This window comes from Crocodylus siamensis, chromosome 14 (assembly GCF_052110815.1).
Source record: "Crocodylus siamensis isolate JL-2025a chromosome 14, ASM5211081v1, whole genome shotgun sequence".
Classification (NCBI taxonomy): Eukaryota; Metazoa; Chordata; order Crocodylia; family Crocodylidae; genus Crocodylus; species Crocodylus siamensis.
In genome coordinates this window covers 22,901,237-22,921,997 of record NC_143408.1, presented here as the reverse complement: position 1 = coordinate 22,921,997, position 20,761 = coordinate 22,901,237, and the positions used below count along the sequence as shown (strand labels likewise).

At 44.1% G+C, this 20,761-nt stretch overlaps 1 long non-coding RNA gene across 1 annotated transcript in view; it reads right to left on the bottom strand.

The window, feature by feature from the left end:
- The window catches only part of LOC149853460 (uncharacterized), a 187,457-nt gene extending 167,925 nt beyond the window's left edge, over window positions 1–19,532 (bottom strand). The window contains exons 1-2 of the long non-coding RNA XR_016439209.1: window positions 19,259–19,532; window positions 15,101–15,157 (exon numbers count right to left, since the gene is read on the bottom strand). This is a non-coding gene — a long non-coding RNA (uncharacterized LOC149853460). The remainder of the gene's footprint in view (window positions 1–15,100; window positions 15,158–19,258) is intronic.
- Between the last annotated feature and the right edge of the window lie 1,229 nt (window positions 19,533–20,761).

The window sequence follows — 20,761 nt, the reverse complement described above, 5'->3', positions numbered from 1 at the left end:
CATTCGCTTCTTATCTGCAGTGGGAAATTTTTCCATTCATTTCATGGTCCGCTCCAACCACGTCATCGCTCTCTTTGCTGGCTCACCCCCCACCAACACCACCCAGCCTGTGCTCGCTGCTTCGTGCAAAACTCCACTTTTGTTCTGACTTCTTCCTCCTCTCTCTCGGCCTAGCCTAATCCTGCACTAGCCAGTTCTTGTCTCCTCCTCCTCTGAACTTCACACTTCCTTCCCGGCCACTGGCTGAGCTGTAGAGGTTTGCGAGATTGCTACCTCTACCTGTTGGAAGTTTTTACCCACTAGCTCAAGCAGCAGGCACTTGTACGCGTAACGTCGACAGTCCCAGATTCAAAGCCTGCCATCAGCTACACAGACACTTTCTACTTCTCAATATTCGGTTCCTTTCCTTCTCTCTATAGCCCTACTCGTGATGCGTACCGCTCCCTGCTAAGGCTTTGAAAGCCGCCCCAGTACGAGAGAGTTCCCTGCTCTCTTAGCATTAGAGACGCGCAAGCACGGAGGCGTTGGCAGCCGGGGACGGTACCTGCACTGCTCGCCCTTCCCCTGCTGCCTGTTGTCGGGCCTGCCCTTCTCCAGCTGCTGCATCGCAGAAGCAGCAGTGAGCTGAAAGCACAGCCTCTGTAGCAGATGGCGACTCCTCGGCTGTCAATGCACTTGGGGCACGGGAGCAGATCTGGGCAGAAAGAGGTAATTCCGTATCCCATTTCAGCCACGATTTCAGTCATTTAAAAGCTGGTTTCTTTCCAATTCGTAATGAAAACCAACCATTTTGGTTTCCCAGCTGAGGCCTGTAACCTGGGGGACTGCCCCGAAGCCACAGACCCTGGGAGTGTGGGCTGCGAATATCCAGAGCTCCCATGCTCCTTGCTCCCCTTCAGCCTGCCCAGACGGCTGCCAAAGATCAAGAGCAGCAAGCTCCCAGGAAAGCAGGCATGGTTCAAAACCGAGCCTGGCGGGCTGGGGTCCATCAGGACCTCCACCAGACACGTCACCAGAGGCGAATGGGCAAACTCGAACAGATGCATTCACCAGAAGTTTTGCGCCACAGGATTCAGTCCAGCATCTTCCATCCACAGGGGTCTTCGTCAAGCAGTGATCCTTCCTGCTCCATCCTCCTCCGTATGGAGTGAGCGACAACACCCGGACTGCACGCTGGAAGAAACCAGAGGCTTTGCATTTGAGACCGAGTCTGCTTTCCATAAGCCCAGGTAGTGATTCCTGCTTCCGTACTTGTCTCTGGTGCACAGGGCAACGTTGTACTACCACAGTCACACTCCTAAGAAGAATCCAGCTCTAGTCTCTTTGTCCCAAACCACAACCATAAGCAGAGGGCAGGCTCCCATGTGTATTATAGCAGGGGAGACTCTTCCTTTTTGCCCTGTGAGTTTCTCAGTGGGAGCAAAGCAGAGTAACTCAGGGTCTGCCATCTACCAAGTGTAATGGGAACCCCTGTTTGCATGGCGACCTTTAGGAGATGCTTCTGCCCCAGGACCTAGGGGTTTGGCACCTTCCCCTGGCGGTCTTTGCTTTGATTTGCTTTCATTGTACCCAAGAACCCCAGTCCCAGCCACAGCTACATCAGGTGTTGGATGAACACTGAACAATCGTGTCCAGCCCTTTCTCCTGAGTGCACAGCCGCACGCACAAATCTGCTGGTTGGAAATTTCCACTGGAAATGTGTTTTCACCCATTTAATTTCTTTTAATCCATAAAAATAAGTTTCCAGTGAAAAATCCAGATCTCCTTCCAAAGTTAGGTGACTTGAGCTCATCTCTGCTTCCTGCTGGAAGACTTGAGTCATCTGCAAACGACACGGCCTGAGAAATGTGCAAGTCATTCTTGGCTTTATTCTCTTGGGCATTATGAGACTGGAGCTGGAAATGTCTGACTTGCAATTCCAGACAGTGGCTTCAGTTTAAACTAAATTAAAGTTAAAGCAACAAATTAATTTCACTACTTAAAAGAAAAATGGTCTGCACTGTAGCCTTCCTTCATTAGAAGGCTTTTGCCTTCATAATGTTCCAGTGCCAGGAAAAACAGGTAGTGTTTGATGCAATGGTAAAGGGGGACAGGGATGAATTAAATAACAGAAGTGGTCATTATAAAGTTGCTCCAGCTGGGTGCATCAATGGTTTGGCAGCTACGTCCCAGAATCGGGATTCAGGTCACCTGGGCATAACCCAAGGTCCACAGAGAGGTAACGTAGCCTTTGGCAAGCCGCCCACTCTCTCTTTGCCTCAGTGTCCCCACCTGAAAAGCAGCGGTAATATTTCATAACCCACCTGCAGGGCTGAACTCCCTCGTGTTTGAAATGCAAAGAAATAGAAGTCAACCCGGTTGCATTTTCTTTTGGTCTTGTCAGCAAATATGCAGAAATGCAGCTATCAATTAATGCCTTCCAGTGCACAGCGTGTCTCTCGTTATATGCACACACAAGCCATGAGAAAGAGCCACAGATTAAGGGCTACACATGATGCTGCACTAGGGAGCAAGGAGATCCCATTCAGCTTCAAACACTCCCCAGCAATACTGGGAAAGCCACCTCTCTTCTCTGTGCATTACTTCCCATCCGTAAAATGGAAACAACACTTGGTTTCTCTCCCCGTTTGCCTGTCTTGTCTACTCAGACCATATGCTTTGGGGCAGGACCCTTCTTTTTCTGTGTATGTTTGCACATCCTAGTAAAAGGGGCCCTGATTTCAGTGACTGCAGTATTAATAAGCACCACCACGGCTAGTAAATTTGATATGGGACAGACAAAGCCTTGCAGCCAAAAATGCAAAAGGAACTTTTCAGCCGGGGGTAATTGTTTGCAATTTTTAAAGCAAATATGAGCAAATCCATTTATTTTTTCCCTGGGACATTTGCTTATGCCTCATTCCGCGTTCGTGAAGCAGAGGTGAATATCTAGAACTTTCTTTGGACAAATCAATGAAACTAACGGCCAACAAATGACCTTTCCTCATTGCCTTATAAATATCTGTCAGCTTCAGAAGCACCATCACAGCTGAATGGGGAGGCTTAAAGCCAGACTGTTCATTAGACAGCAAACTATTATCCTGGAGACTTTAATGAATTGGCTAGTGGCCAGTCTTCCTTACAGTTTAGGCACCGGTGGTAAAATGGAAAGTGGCTGTTAATTGGTTTGTACAAGAGACAGAGAAGTCTTTTAAGCCAAACTATAGCTAGGCTGTTCAAGAGGGGATGGTGTGACATACTTACAAGCTGGAATAGCCGGCGAACACACACAAGATTCAAAGAGGCATGAAAACCCGCAGAAGATTGTAATCGCTCAAGATGTCGTCTGTTCTACGGCATCGCTGATAGTCAACCAATTAAAAACATTTTAATGGATATATTCATAGAAAAGAGGCTGGGGGGTTTTCACATGCTAACTCTTATTTTCCTTATGCAGTCGATATGAAGTACTCGTGCTATTTTGGACTAAGTTACAAGGCAATTCTCTGGGATTTTATTTTTAAATAAGGGTAATATATGCATTACATACTTAGACACTTATCTCTGAAATATGAATTACTGTCCCACCAGTAAGAAGCTATTCTGCATCAAGCTGCTCATCATCCTGATTTTCCTGCAGCCCTTATCCTATGATAATCTTTGGATGTGTCCTGGTCTAAAACTGCTATTTATGGTGGCTAAAAAAAATGGGATTGAGAGTCCAGATTCCAGCAGCAGCTGTGCTGTGTGACATGGGAAAAGCCTTCAACCCTTTCTGCCTTATTTTTAAGATGGAGATCTTTAGCTGCCACACTGATCTGAAGCAAATAGGTGAAGTACTGGGAGAAAAGCATCAGTACTGATAGAAAATGGAAATTGTGAACTCTCTGAAGAAAGGCCCACCATTTGTTTCAGACCCGCACTGTGTCTCCATGGCTGCAACATTTGGGGTGTACCACAATACAAATAAGAGCAATGCTGCCCACTCGCATGGTGGATTTGCTCAAAACCCAAATAATGCAGAAGAGCTATCGTATTGATGCGCGTGTCCAAACAGCAGGCAACAATCATCAGGATCCCACCATCCTTCCAAGGAAATGGTCAAATATATTACAGCCATAAAAAACCCCAAGAAGATATTTCAGGCCATAGAGAATGGGAGTCTCTGCTCCTGTGCTAGCTTCACTTGGGCAGAATGAATGCAAAAAAGACCCAGTCTGATCAATTATAGTTTCCACCCTATTTGCAGAGGTATAAATGATAAGACAATGCCTCAGCCAGGCTGAGAACTTACCCAGCTAATGACAAGGCATAAAGCAAAAGCCTTTGAGTGAATAAACTGTCTCCATTTAAGGAGACAACAGGTACAGTAACTAGAATAGGAGACTGGGAGTTGCCTCTGATTGACTGTGTGAGTGAAGGAAGTCACTTCTTTCTTGAGATGATTCTGCAATATCATTCTCTGAAGGAAGGCACGACAAGCCCCAAACTGCTGCAGATGGTCTGCATTTCATCAAAATGAGAATGTTACAGAGATTTTTTTTTTTTAAACTCAGAGGATAATGGGCAAAAATTACATGGGGTCTCAAAAAGGAAGAACTATAGGAAAATCAAGGGATTTGGTTTAATTTATGGACTTGTAGAAAATTCTAGGAATGAACTGGAGAGAAAAGAGACAGTTTAAAGGCATTTAGGTACGAGTCTTGAGACAGCCTGTTAACGGGTTCCAAGGAATCGGGACCTAGGTAACATCCCGTTTCCAGTGAGATGTACCTGCCTTTATAGGAAATAAAAGAGTGTACCCAAACAACTAACAAGACATAAAGTAATACAGAACAAACTCAGGGCAGGGGCCATAAGACCAAAACCTGGATCAGGATTTGAAAAGAATTTAGAAGCTGAGCTCACACTCAATTAACATTTGCAATTAGCAAAGCGGGTTTGAATTTTTCAAATTGGTCTTCCCTCTTGTCTTACCATAAAGGTTGCCTCAGTGTCATGTGCACGCTACCCAATTTCTGCACTGCACTGACTGCAAGCTGCTTAGGGCAGAGACTTTAAACTAGCCCTTGCATACAACCATGGATATCACTGACATTTCATTTCCATTTTTTATTAAAGCCACTACGTGGTTTAACCAGTTTTAAACGAAGGCACCTGTGAGCATCCCTATGAGGATAACTGTAACACACACACGCGCGCGTGCACGTGTGCACACACCCTCCAACAAGTGTTAAGAACTTTCTGTGCAAGGTTGGTTAAGTTCTTCTCCTTGCTTGCTCACAAAAGTGGAAAGTCTGTCCTTTGGGCCCCCGAAGACGATAACTTACCTCTGCCAGAATATATTTGCACCAGCTAATCTTCCCATTTCACTGGTGTTTGAGGCAATATAAACTTGATCACACCCCGTGGCTCTTTTCTAGAGAAATGCTGTGCATAAACCCCAGACACAAAGGACGCCATGGCGGGCAGTTCCATACACTCTGATCAAAGTTATCTTGAGTGAAAAAAAACCTTCCCTGCGCAGATGGTGGGGTTTGAAAGAGGATGGACAGAGTACTATTTTTATAACTTTTCCTTTTTTTTAAACAGACCTCATCTGAATTCTCAAGACCGCTGTTTTACAAGCCTATTGAAACAGCCTCATTCTTGCTGTTCTGCATTCAAACAACCCCTTTTGCATCAAAACCCAGATAGGGAGAGAGCTGCCAATCTGTGCTCCACCCTCTTTGATACTAGCACAAAAGCTGAAGGACCAGAGTCTGAGACAAACCGTGGCTCTGGCCCTATTCCTAAGCGCAGGATTTTGGAGCGTAGCTCAGAGCTGCCCTTTGGCTGTGTTCCTGAATCACAGCTTTTGCGTGTCCAAGGCTGGAATTCCTACCCTCCGAGTTGGGTGTTCATATGTCTGTTGTCTTCCTACATGCTCTGAGAGATGTACTGCTTGCTTTCATCCTCCTCCGCTCCGATGGCCTAAGGTACAGACACACAAACTGATAAGGCCTCTATCATATGCCTTTTCTTCGCCTTTGCCACCTACTTGACACATCTACTTGTCAGCTGGTTTGAACACATATTGTTCTCTAGCGCGGGGAAGGAAGTTTGTGGTCACTTGCAGTTTTCAGAGAGGAAGATTGCATTCCTGATGAAATGCAGCAGAAGTCAGCCCATGTGTAAGATAAGATGATACCACAGAGGCAAGGATTCCAAGTAGACTAGATTTGCCACAAATGAGTCCGTTTGATGAGATTTAAGATGAAAATGGAGCATTTTTACTCCAAAAGCCTACAACTAACCGAAGGTGCAGAAAGCTGACACTCAGAATAAAGTGCAAGGTGCTATGGAGGAATTTGCTACTATCAGTCCCTATTTACGTTGATTATTTAGCTGTATGGAGTAGGGGTCTTTGTGGTGAAGATGTCTGCTCTGCATTTTTACCGATGAGTGGAGCTCTCAACTGTAAGACACATTCATAAAGGCATTTCTATTTCTCAAGGGCAGTTGGCTGCAGTTACAGCGAGTGGGATTGCCATTGCTTGATCCTATGCGAGTGACCAGGAATTCCTGAAGACTCAGCTGGTCCTTCTCACAACAAGATGATGAGCCAAACCAAGACTGGACGTAAAAGGATGAAGCCCCATTGACCACTGTAAAGCTGTACCCTCTTAGCCTTCTCTTCAATGACTCTCTGATGCAATAAATGGGCTCCATTATGGATTCAGAACCGTGATCAGTCTAAACAGATGGTATCAAATATGAAAGAATGCAGTAGTTCAAAAACTGCCTGCACTCACCCTCACGCTTTATGGAAAGGCTCCTTTAAAGCATATAAGGAGATAAAGAAGAGGGCAACAGAGGATGGATGGCATCTCCTAGTGGTTGGCTGGATGCAAACGGGAGCAAAGAGAGTTTTTATGTGCACATAATAGCCTGATTTTCAAACACGCCAAACACCCGCCAACTCCAAAGACACCAACAAGTAGTTCCCTTCCCACCTCTGAAAAAGGATCTGTGTGTGCTCTGTTGTAAATGGCAACCTGGGAGCTGATCCAGTTGAGTGATCGATAGATTGTGAAGATACATCTGTTCCTTTCAAAGCTGCAAATCTAGACACAATGGTGCCCCTTCATACACAGACTTAGAAAAGGGGAGGAAACACTGGCTCTGAAGACTGCACTGCTCTAAATTCCTAGAGCGAATGGTCTCTAGTTATTCTGCATATGGAGAATTTTCCCTTCTATTACAAGGAGTCCCTAGAAAACATGAATTCTCAAAATGCTTCCTTCTAGTGGTCTCCTCTGCAAACTCCTTCCAAACATTGCTCCTCTGTGCTGCAACAGCATCACTAATGCAAGACTCTCCATTTGCCTACAGATATTAGTTAAATCTTACAACATCTGTGAGGTAGGTAACGAATGGAGAGAGGTTTGTAGTGCAGACACATCGCTGAAACACAACCACCATTGCAATGCACAGCAGCTGTTAAACACAACACATCTACACTACACAACAGTGTAGTGCAGGAAATAAAGAGCAATCCTTCCTCCAGCTGAAATGGAAGGCGCTGTCCAAGTGTACAGGATGTAATAACCTGAGATATAATTTGGCTTTTGCAGTAGATACATCCCCCCCGCCGGTCCGGGGTGCCACCACAGAGCAGACTTGGCAGACAGAGCTACTTTCTAATTCCAACGCAAATTCCTTCCCTACTTAAAGGTCTCCTGTGTGGGCAAAGGAGACCCTGATTAGCTTGTGGGACCTGATGGGAATCAGAGGACAAAATGTGAGCTGCAGGAATTCCCTGAGGGATGTCTCGAGTGCACTAGCTGAACGCTCTGGCACCCACTGGAAACGCAGGGCTAATTGAGCTGAGCACCAAAAACGAGGCTATTTGTTACAGCATCTCCTCGGGTACCTCTATTTGCTGCTGTATAAGTTGAAGTTTAACTCTCGCTGTTTACTTTTTATTTTAATGTATTCTTTTGATCTACCGGTACTTCTCCCTGCTTTCTTGTCTCCCTGAGTTTGCTGACACAGTGGAAGTGTGACAAGCCCAGACAGGCTAACCTACTTTTTTTCTTTTTCTCTTCTACACATTAATGCTCCCACTCTTCTACCTAGCATGTGAAAGCACATTATACACATCAGTCTAATGATACTTCCACTTCCCTTGTGAAGTATTATCCCCAGCTGACAGATGAGGAAACTAAGACACACAACGCTGCTAAATGACTTGTCCCTCAAGCTTACAAAGCAAGCCAACCACACAGCTGGAAAGAAAACCTGCCAGCAGTTGTGGTGTTTCCTAGTCCCTGCTTCCACCGTATCTAACTGAAGGTTCGTTAACAGGTGTCTGTCGCATTACCGAGAGCTTTTCATGTTAAAAACATGAGCAAAACCTCGTGTGGACTTCATGGAGCCTCTAGTGCTAGCCCAGTGGTTGATCTTCCAGCCGGCAATATATTAATGCCGTTCTAAAGCATGGGTCTTAAACTCATAGGCAGATTAATGCATGGGCCCTACTGCCCCTGCCAGTGAGGGGCCCCTGGGTGCCTGGGCTCCCCCTTGCAGGTGGGCACCATTCTAGCCTGCAAGGGGTGCTGCTTGGGGCTGCCGGGAGCGGGACACAAGGGGTGCCACATGCACATGTGCAGCTTCATAGCTATCTGCTGGATCAGATGCAATGACTGCAAATATTTCCTATGCTATATCAAAGGGACTGTGTTCGCTACACACTTACAGTCCTTGTATCTAAAGAAGCTATAAACCACATTACAACTGTTGACTGCAAAATACATTATGTTTTTTAGATGCCGATGTTTAATTTTCTGTTACACAAATAGTGATTTCCATGCCATTTTGCGGACAGTCTAATTCTCCCTGTGCTCCAAGTCATAAATCCATGCATTTCATAACCCGCCTTACAAAACAGGGATTTGTACATCTGTGAAGCATATGAGATGCATTCTCATGTAAAAAAACAGTTTGCAAAGCAGCTCTCTGACAACCTTAGATACTTAGGAATATTTAATGGTGTGATGTCTCTGTTTCTCTATCTGTGCTCTAGAAAAATCAGCTGAAGTAGGTTTAGGTGCACAGAATATTAAATGATCATCATTTGCATTAACGTAATGCCTTTAATTCCAAATGCTCCCTTCCCGCTTTGCATGCTTCAGCTATGGTATCACTAGGACCCTCTAGCACTATTTCCTGCAAGAATTATATTTACGGATCACTTCCCCCTTTACTGAAATGAAGCTGCATGAGGAGTTAAATCTGGGTCCCCAGAGAACAGAAGGTCCCTTCCAGCTCTACTGTCCTATGATTTTATGACGTTACGAATGTTCTGGTTAGTTGAAAACACACGTGGACTTTCGAAAAGCAGATGGTAATTAACCAAACTAGAATTTGATTCTGACCCAGAAGTTAACGCCCATGCAATGATGAACATTGTTGTGAGGTTTCTCACAAGCATACGCGGCCTTCGTTTTTGGTCAAATCCCAAGGAGGAGAATGCCCACAGTCAAGTGCATCATAACAACATCTATCACCACTGACTCAGAAAGAAGGAAATGTGCAAGAGTTCAGTATAAGGAGCGACAACACTGCTTAAAAGATGGCAGTGGGTCTTGAGAAAAAGGCTCTTTTTGTCAACAAGCTGGCTCAGGCACCACTTTCCTGTAGAACCACCCCAACTTTCGGTGCCTCGGTTCCCTGTCAGTAAAATGGGGATATTTATGATTTTCTTTCTCCCATCCTCAGACAGTTTTGCCTTCAGGCTAGGGACTCTCTTGGTATATGCATACAGCAGCTTCCATAAGGAGGCGTCAACCTCTATTAGGGCCTTTTGGTACCGAAATAATGCGGGAGAAGTTTGCACTGTGCACACTCTGTTGCTGACACTAATGGTGGCTAAAACCAAGAATCATACCTGGTGATACCACAAAGAAAGGCCTTAACAAAGCAGCATGAAGCTCATCTTCAGAAGGGGCTCAATGACAGGGATTGTCAGGGAAAAGCTGATGCACTTCAGAATATTTAGCCTTGACTAGCATTTTGCAGAGAAAGGTATGTCAGAATTGCCCATAGAAACCTACCGTACACAATGTGTCTGAGTAAATACTGAAAAGAGCATGCATTTTACACAAACACAGCATCAGATTTTTTAAATTTATTTTTATATATCAGTATAGATCTTACCCATTTGCAAGGCACCCAGTTCAGTTGCACTGAATGTACCCACCGTACAGGGCTTAGATTCAAACAACAAAAAATGGAGGTGGTATAAGCCCTGTATTTTGTTGTATGTGCAGAACGTCTAGCACCCTGGGGCTGCGAGTCCTGACTGGATTGTAGATGCACTTACAAAAACCAAATGTAATTAGTTCACTGCTCTCTGCAACTCTTTGCCTTGATTTTGATGGGCATTGGATTCTGCATGGGGATGGTCTGCATGGAACGGTCATGTGACGTCATTATTCTAATATTGGCTTTTCTCTCCATTTGCCTGTTTCTTTCTTGCGTTATATCCTAATTTAGGCTATGCAGTCTTCAGGGCTGCCTGTGTTTCTGTGGATTAATTAGCACACTCCCGAGTACTCAAAAATAATACAAACTAAAGGTAATCACAAATTTTTGTTAATGAAACTTCAGATTATAATGGGGAATGCTTGAAAATTGTTGCCCCCACATTACAAATTTAAAGGTTTGTTGTGGGGGCTGTCATTTTTTTTTTTACAAACATACAAAACGAACTGAAAAGATGATAGGAAATACACCAGGAAATAAAACCTTGAGTTGATCTTTGCAGTGTTTTTAAGTGAAACGCCCAGGGTTGAGTCTATTGTGAATTATACCAGAGTTACCCTAGTTAATAAATGCAAGGAGCAAGGATCTTTGTGGGTGTTATCTTTTACTGGACCCCCCTGCATGGTCTAGTCTGTAAAATCAGACCTCGCTAGAACTGTCACAAGGACAAGGACAATGAGACCCCAAGATCCTGTACTAAATGTAGTATTTTTCTAGTATTATTTCATCAGTGTGTTTGTATTTATACTCTTTTCCTGGGCTTCGATAGTGATCCAAGAAGCCATTAAAGACTACAAGACCTTTTCCATTCAGGTTCTCTCTCTGTGTGTATGTTTCTGGAGGGTGGCAATACCACGAGAAGACAAGTTCTCCTCTTATTTTAATGCTGAAAAGAACAAACCAAAAGGGAAGTGGGGGGTGAAGGGAACAAACAGAAATACAAATACTGAAATGCTGAGATCAGGAATTTCTGTGCCTGAATGCACAGATTCAGCTTCTTTGTGATACAAACCATAATTATATGCTTTGAGAGATTTTGTATTCATCTATGTTTGCCACAAAGCTGAAAGAAGAGGTAAGATGCATTCTCTTCCATGTTAGGAAAAGCCTTCTCAATTTTGTATGAAAATGTGAAACCTTCTTCCCATTCAAAAATCTCCCCAAAAATTCACGTCTCCTAACTTGCCCCACAGCTTTACAGTAATAGGCTCTTTAGAAGTGCAGAAAGGTGATTCATCATGTAAGACATGCAGCAAAATATTTCCCACTCTGCAACATTGGCTCATTGGGACCTGAAGCCACATAGGCTAGGTACAGACATTCAGAAAGCTCAAGGCAAAATCAGTCTAAGTTACGTGGTTTTCTGTAAGCGGTGTAGTTTCGACTGGTAGCTAACAGGACACACATTCACCCTTTGTTGCCAGTGGGGGTGCAAATCTTAGACTGGACTCTGCCATTTTAAAACCAGCCTGTATGCACCAAACTTCTGTTCATTATGGGTACAGACCAGTTTCTGCTCACTTACACCAGTAAAAGTGTAATGTCTGTACCATAGTGACTACCTGATTTGATTCTTTCCTACAGGTCTAGCTCTGAGCTTTGCAGTCTTCTGGTCTGAACTATACCCAGCTCTAACACTCATACTCCTGAAACTGGAAACGATTTGTACCCTGCTGAAAGTAAACCCTATGGCTGGGCCACTACAGCAGCTGACAGTAGTAAGCAGCATCAAGCCGAGAAGGTCTCAAGCGTGTGGTCTCAGGTTCAGTTTCTGCCAGTGGAAAGTTCAGCAAAAAAAATTCTTTGGAAAACTCCCTAGCTGTGAGACGGGTAGGCTATTGGAACAAGCTGCCCAGGGAACTTATGCGATCTCCATCTTTGGAGGTTAACAAGAAGAGGTTGCATATTGTCTGTGAGGGTTTAAAAACAGGGCAGCCTGCACTCATGCAGGAGGTTGAACTAGATCATTCTTGGAGCAAATTTTCTTGATTGGCATGTCATATATTAGCCCTGCACCCTCCCCGTGTGCCACTCCTATCTGCCGCCCCTGCCCAATCTTCTGCTCTAATTCCGCTCTCAGTCCTGTGCTCCTTGCCTGATCTGCTGCTTTGCTGTCTGATTCCTTTCGTATGCTCCCTACCTGATGCACCGCTTTCCTTTCTGCTTCCTGCCCTACCTGCCACTCTGCTCCCTGTCCCCTCCCTGATCTACCATATGCCACACACACAGGCTATCCATGCTACTTCTGGCACCTACGCCCCAGGGTGTCTACCTCTAAACTGGGTAACCTTTGAGGTCCCTTCCATCTCTATGATTATGTGACTCAGAAGGACAGTATCTTTGCTTCATATGGTCTCGTGCTTGGATTTCAATTATTTGGCCTAATTAATTCAGAACCTAAACATAAACTTTTACCCAGTCTCCCCTTCACTAATGTTTTGCCATTAATGTCGTGTGACTTCGCACAGAGCTACAAAGCTCACTCCACTTTCCTAAAGGAGAGAGAACTCACTAGAGACATGTCTGCCTTGCAACCGTCAAGCTTGACCTGTCCACTCCCGCCAAAACCCAGAAGAGAGGCAGTGGAGCCACCATACAGCAACACTGAGTGCGTGCGGATGAAGCACACCTGAGACAGCTTGGGAGAGGAGCTCTCAGCTGGATACGTTGCCTCCCTTCGCTGCTGCATGAGAAGGAGGAGTGTGAGGGTGAGGTGTGTCACACAGCAGCGTTCCCGAATACGGCAGAGAGGTGGCCAAGACGTGCCCAATGGATTTAAGTATCTTTGACATATTTGATGGCAAGGGCGACTGATCTCACCCGAACAACCCAAAGAATAAAGTGCAGCCCAGCCTGAGCAAGGGGGACAGAAGGTTACAGCACTGACGCTTCCTCACGTCTCATTGAAATATCATTTAACAGAACTTTAAATAAAAGTAGGAAGAGCAACATCACTTAAACCCCTTGCCCGACACACCCGAATCGCCCCGACCAAAAGGTTTTACCTCGGCCCTTCTCCCAGTACTGACGGGCAAGTGAATATTCAGCACCAGACAAGATCCAAGCTAGCCCTACTCCCTGGACTAAAATGCAGATGGCTCCAAGCACTGATGCTGGGATTCAGAAATATTCAGAGGGATTCAGATCAGGGCTGTCCGTTCAGGCCCAGAAACCAGGATACTTTTTCAATACTTTTGAAATTAACACATTTTAGTCCAGCGCTGCGCCACCTAAAAAAAAGCTCATCCCCAAATGACCTAACTGATTAGTTCTGCAAATTTGATTTCTTTTTTTACCCAGGACCTTCCAGAGTCTGCACTGGGGATTTCGAGGGTGGGGGTGGGTGAGGCCTCGGAGGTACGGGAATGTCTGCGAGGCTTTCAGAGCTTGGATTTATATTCCATTTTGAACCCATTGTCCTTTTTCCTATCAATGCCACCCTGCAGAATGCTGCAGCCATGACAGAAATAAATTAGCCAGAGGTACAGGTCGCACCTTCAAGGGCAGTAAACGTTCTGTGCAAAATCAATAGAGAAGATGGGAGTTTCAAACAGCTGAAGCTGAAGGACCGATGCATTGACAGCTTTACATACACCCAAACAAAAGCACTTGGGAACAGGCCTGGGCCCTCGCTGCTTGGCAAACACAATATGCGCTTATTCAGCCACCTGAACCCTGATGGCAGCACAGAAGCAGTTCAGAAAAAGACACCTGTTTTTGCAGAGCATTTCCATGGCAATGCAAACTATTTCTCCCCTCGTTTTCATTTCTGCCACGGATGGGCCCAGATCACAGTTTCTCGCACATGAAAAAATGTGGATCTGCCAGAACCAGCACCGTATTCTAGTCCAAGATTTTGCAGCCATTCCTTCCCGCTCCAATGACACAACTGCAGCCTCAAATCCAAACATCCCTGAGCTTTGGTGAGTTCAGCATCCCAGACGTGAAATGGGAGCAAATGTCACAGCTGTTTGCTGCAATAACAGACCAAATGCTAACCCCGAATCCAAACAAACTTGATTTTTTGGGTGGCCAAAATAGAGACTCAGATCTGAATTTTGAGGTTCTGGGTGGTGGTTACTGAAATACTCTCCTGGTTGAAGCTACTGCGTGGCTACTCTTCTGCCAAATGTGTTGGAGGCCAAGAGCCATTTGCTACTTTTATTTGTTAATTTGAAGCAGATGAGTACATGCTTTCCCAAAACCACTTAAGGCTCCTCGGTCCCATTTTAAAAGTGACCACAGCAAGATCCACTGAAGGTCAAGGAGATTTAGGTGCAGATTAACAAAAAATAGTTAGGCACTTCAAGGTGCAGATGGAAGATTAACAACATTTGCAAAAATGCCTGTGATGAATCAGACACTACCTCTTAGCAGAACTCAATGGTAGTTAGGTACCTAACCTACATAGGCTCCTATCTGCACCTCTAGATACCTAAAACTCGTGTCACTTTTGAAAATAAGGCTTAGACTCTTAAGTCACTCAAGCAGTTTAGAAAATGCTACGCAATGCCATTTCCAACAGTCACAAGCTAGAAACAGAACGATTTCTCTCCCCTTCCTTCTCTCCCCCACCACCAACTACCTTAAGAGCTTTTGTGGCTCAAATTAAGTAGGCTCTGGCTCCAGCCAACCCTGATTTTGCTGAATCAAAGGCCAAACAGTGAGGGTTTATGAAATCTCTAGGTTTTTCCCCAGTCTCCTTGTTTTATAAACAGCGTACTATTAACGTGCGCCCTGTTCTGTGATCATTAGAATCCAAGTTCTTTCCTTATTGACATACTATGCAATGCTGAACTATATTTGTACTTACATGTCTGACGTCTGAACAATATTATATTTTATTAGTGCCTTAAAGTTCCACTGCAACCTGTAAAAACAAACAGAATTTGTCTTCTTAATTAACGCAAATAAAATGGCGGAAAGATTGCATTTTGCTTATGGTTACTGCCCCATCTTATCTCAACTACCACACCACAGTGATATAGAGAAATGGCGAGTGTAACCATAACAACTAGGGGGAAAAAATCTTGATCTTAGGCAAAGATTTCCCTAGGAGATCATTCCTGCTCTCTCTGCTACTCTGATATAGGTTTTGCATCTGTCTCTCCTTCTATGAGAGCTGGCTTAAGAGTCCTCCTTGTTCCTGCTGCTGAAAAGCTGAAAAACAGATTGCTTCACTTTGGTCTCATGGGTTGTTGCAGGGTCAGACCCATGACTACTAGTCACTAGCTGCTAATACTTCTGGCTCAGGGAAATTTTTTTCCCCCTACTAACTGAGGAGTAAGGAACACCCTGCCAAGCCAGGGGGTCGGACTTGATGATCTGCTCAGGTCCCTTCCGACCCTACCAGCTATGAAACTATGAAACCAAGTCTTTCACCTTTGGATTAAGTTGAGCTACCAACTGGGTTAAAGAAACATATTACAAAGATGGAAGCCAGTAACAAAAAGCCTAGTAATACTCGCAAGAAAATGTTGCCTTGTCAACTTTTTAGCACAGGATGAATCTTCCACATGACTCATAATAAATAGGCAGCTGATCATGACCAATATAGTGCTATACAGATGCTCCTGATACCACTTCTGGCTTCCCTAATGATATGTCTTATGGCTTCTATGTTACTATTGCCGTTATATACTCATGAGGGGAAGAAACAAGGTGAAAAGGGCATGCTCAGATATCCCTAAGCAAGGTAAGGGATACTGGGTTTCAATCAAAATCTGGAAATACAAATAAGAACAAACTGTTACCAACTGCTCTACAGCCCAGGAACCTGAAGAAGAGTCCTTCCAATAAGGACAGAAGCAAAAGTGCCTGAGATGCTGCAAAGAGCATTACGCATTGCAATGCTGCCTTGAGTATCGCAAGATGGGTATTGCTCTGCATTTCTACCCCGGAGATATGAAACGTAAAGGCATGCTCTAAGCCTTGTCAGAAGAGAGATAATTCCATGTTGGGCACCTCACTCTCCATGGAATAAGCAATAAGCATAACTCTGTGCTTTCTAGTTCATGGTACTACTACTTTGAGAAGGTGAGAACAGCAGCAGAACTAGGATGCTTGTTGTGAAAGTCTCCAGTTGTCTGAATTCATGGCTTTCTCTGGCAATAGTACAAGAAGACCAGCCAGAGATGCAACCATTTTCAAAAGTGACTTTTGATTGTGGTGGCCTCACTTTTGACAGACCAAACCAGAACACTTGCAACGGACCTGGTTACCCTGAAATGCAGCAAGTTCTGAGCAGCCGTCCTCTTAATAGCAGCCCCTAGTGAAGCTTTTCAGACCAGAAAGGTAAAAACAGGAACACCCACCCTGAACATGTAGATCTTCATGTTTCTAGCCTCCGCACCCCAGGATGGGACACAGATGCAAAGCAAACATAACTGGCTACTTTGGGGTAGTACAATATTCCCCATTCTTCTTTTCTGGCTTCCTCCAAACAGCCACCACCACCTCTTGTTTTACCTGGCATATGTCAAAAGACATGCCCCAAACTTTAACAGAGAAGAAAAGATTGGAGAGCTGCATTATAGCATTGCAACTATCTAAATCACTCAGCAAGCCAAAACTCAATGTATTTGAGAGGACATCAGGAAAGGGATATAGATATATGTTGCATATATTCAACAAACTGCTGGCTATTGAATTGCTTGGCCAGACATTCATGATAGCTTGAAGATGCCCAGGGTCTAAAGAAATCATGGCCACAATTTTTAAACAAAGATGCTACGTCCAGGCACTGAATAAAAATTCCAGCAGGTTTGTAGTGTGAAAATCTAGGGGAGAGGAGAGTTTTGGCATGAAAATAAAGGTGAGGTGAAGTTAAATGGAGTAGCAAGCTGAGGGTTGGTCTCTGATTGAGGAACAGTCTTCTTTAAATTGTTTGGGAGCCTTGTTGTATTCACCTGCAAAGCCTTAATCCTGCCCTTGGTAGAAGAACTTGGCACAACACTTCTAAGAGCTGTTTGTCATCTACTTCCCGGTGAGCCTAAAAGTTATTAATCTTCATCCTGGAAATGGGAAACCAAGTTCCAAAGATGTTTCCTTCCTTCTTCCACAGTGCAAAATGAACTGGACTTTCGGTTATGCAGAAAATGGAGGAGGAGGAAGAGGAGATATTTACACCTGCATCTGGATGTCAAAAGATGACAAATTATTCCTTTCACTAAAATGAACCGAACTGAATCTGTGGAGCTGAAGTCAGAGGTGCTAGAAATCCAAGCCTGGATATGAATTTTATGCAATGTTAGCTCGCCTCTCTTCTGCAAACATGAAACACTTTTTGCACCACTCTCTAGTTACAGAAGTAACTAAATGTCTCCATCCCTGCTTACAGGAAAAGAAACTGAGGCATAAAGAAAAGGAACTGAACGGCCTCTGAGCATGCGGTGGGCCAGCGTCTTCCAGCAGCAGAACCCAGGAGTTGCCAACTCCATCAACCCGCTGCCTCCATGATCTTTTTCAGGTTTTGGGGGCTTCTTCCACCCAAAAGCTTCCTAAGAGCCCAAGTGAAGTACAGGGAAAAGCAAAACCATCACAGAACATCATGCCTGCTCCTTTTCAGACTCCTTCTACTTGGCCCCAGATGCTCCTTGCCCCTCTCCACAGTACAGGTGACCCCAGTGGGAATCAGCTGAAAGTACCTAAACAGGTTAGAAAAGCCAATCGATCCCACTTCCCAACCTGCTCCTGTTCTTGAAATAGAGAGGCTGAGTGTTACTTGATGTGAAGCTGAAGGGCTTTCATTTATTGTCACTGGGTAGTAAAGACAACCAATTATACATTACTAATATGCTGTTCATTTGTATTCCAACAGCAGCATGCACCACTGCTAAGCTAACTACATCCCTTCTACGGAGCTCTGTTTTTTCATGGAGAAACAGTTTCAGACGTAGCGCTATTTTACACTGCTGAATAATAGAAAAATAAATTTACAACAAAGTCATTCTACTGCGGTGAGTGTACGTGATCCTCATTTACTTGCTGGATTATTTCAAAAAAAGTTAAAAGAACTCCTGACTATCATTTGGGTATTCAGTTGCTCAACACACTTTCCCTACTTCCTAACCTGAATATTAAGCTTTGATAAGAACAACTGCTGCTTCAGAGCTCATCTGAAGCAAAAGTTTATCAAAAATAGCAGCTAAACAAAAGCATTTTCTGCTCTGTCCTAGAGTGTCATTCACTAAAGGCACTTTTTAAACTCTATTATTTGAGTATACTTTACCTCTTATTCAGTGATCATTTTCTTCTTTAACTACTCGCTCTTCATTCCAAAAACTCTCCATTAGCCAGAAAAATGCATTAAAAGAAGGATTATTCTTTTCCCCCTCCAAAAGTTCAGTGTTTACAAATCTCTGGAGAATATGCCTTTAAAGAAGTTTTTAAATGTAAAACTGAAATGTCCCAAAACAACTCATAAATTCAAGCATGCTATTTCAACTCGATTTTAAATACGCAAAATCTCTTTCCTTTCTCACTGCAAAAGGAAAAGCAATATATTCTCCTCCACCTCCCACCAAAAACTAGTCATTCATTAATATGCAGAACATCTACATTCAGATTAGAAATGATCACATGAACTAGCCACAAGATTTGCTCAAAACCAGAGTTTATTATTAAAAAATAGATCCCATTTTCAGCTCTGAGAAGTGAAGAGGGGTGGAAGCAAAGGACTAAGCTCTTAGTAAACACTTTAAAAAAACTAAAACCCTTTAAGATAAGAGTAGCTCAAGTTTTCAGAAACGGAGTTTAGCCAAAAAACCAGCATTTCCATGTTAAACTGCTTTATCATATCAGAAATATGAAGCAGCTGCAAAGCTACTGTCTAACTTAGCTAATAAACTTTTTGAAAGTTTGATCTAATTCTGTTAAAGATTTGGAGGAGGCGGGATAAGGTTGGAAAAATAGTTAATGTGCTGCCAGATGGGCTTAGAAAAGTTAGTTTCTATTCACCCTCTTTACTGACCTAAGAAGTCTTCATTTCACAGGTAGCAAAGTTTCTCTTCTTTCTCCACTGAAATGCTCATATTTGCATGCAAGCATATTGTATTGACTGAGACTGCATTGATCATAAAAAGAACACTGTTTCCAATCTTCTGGGTACTACAGAAAAGAAAGAAAGAAAAACTGCAGTCCAGTCAGGTATTCTTTCCTTGTGAAAAGTAAATCCAGTATTCTGGAACGAGTTCAAACACAGGGCTTGACAGGCAAAGGAGACGAGCTTTTTCACTGAGCATGCTTAGTCCTGCACTGCTTGCATGAAGCACGCTTAATGAACATTACTTCCTTCCCAGTGGTTACTCCTAGTGGAAGTCCACACCCCCTACTCTTTCAGGAGTCAGGAATGCAGCTGAAACCAAAGTCCAGAAAACATGCCCGGCACCCAGACAAGGCCCCACAGATCAATAAACTCAGGTTATGACCTGCAGGTCAGTTTGTCAAATAGGACATCAGGGTGAGTTTTTTCTACACTTGGGATAGTTTGCTTTCTGCTTCAGCTAAAGCAACATGCTCCCCTGAGAAAATAAAACTGGACCGGCTTTTAAAGAATGATTAAATGCTCCCGTAACACGTGGGAGTTTTCTCCCCAATCTGTTCCTTCCAAGCACATTTGAAAAGGAGGAAAACACTCCATGATAGAATTTATCATCCAGAATTGGATCTTTAGGCTCCTGGACAGGATTTTTTGTTGAATGAGCCATAGGAATTGAATAGCCAGAGAGAAAACAATCCATGCTGATTTAGTTAAAAAGAGAGGGCCCAATCCTGCTCTCTTCATAGAGCAAAGGGAGCTTGCCATTCGTTTCAGTAGGAATAGGACTTGGGTCTTAGACTGCAGGCTTCTTTAGGGGGGGACCATGACTTTTGCAGGAAAACAGACAGGACTGGGCACAGGCACTTCCATCCTCACAAAGCTGCCATCTCCAGCTGCTCAGGTACCAGGAGTCAGAAAGCCTCTCCCCAACAAGCCACAGAAGTTTGGCTGAAAACGCATATTTTTAAAACGGAGTACTTCTGGGTCCCCTCCCCCAGTTTCTGAGTCTGTAGGTTATACTTAGATTACATTGTTCAGCTCCCCTCCACCACCAGAGAGGTTAGAAGCTGTCTTTTAAATGAAACCTCAGGTTCCCTGGACTCCAGGAGCGGTGCTTTAAAGGAAAACACCAAATATCATGATACTCAGAGTCGCATTGCAAGGAGAACCAAATCACAAGAGTCAGCAATACCATTTAGGGCGGGCGATTATTTCAGGCGGAGGGCCGCTTACTGAGTTTTGGCAAGCCATTGAGAGCCGCATGACAGGCAGCCAGGAGTAGATAAATATTAACTTTCTAAACTGTTTAGGGGCCCCGCGGGCTGGATAAAAGGGCTGGCGGGCTGCATACGGCCCATGGGCCACATTTTGCCCACCCCTGAATTAGAACAAATAGACCACGGGCCAAATTTATTCCTGGCTTACCCCCATGGT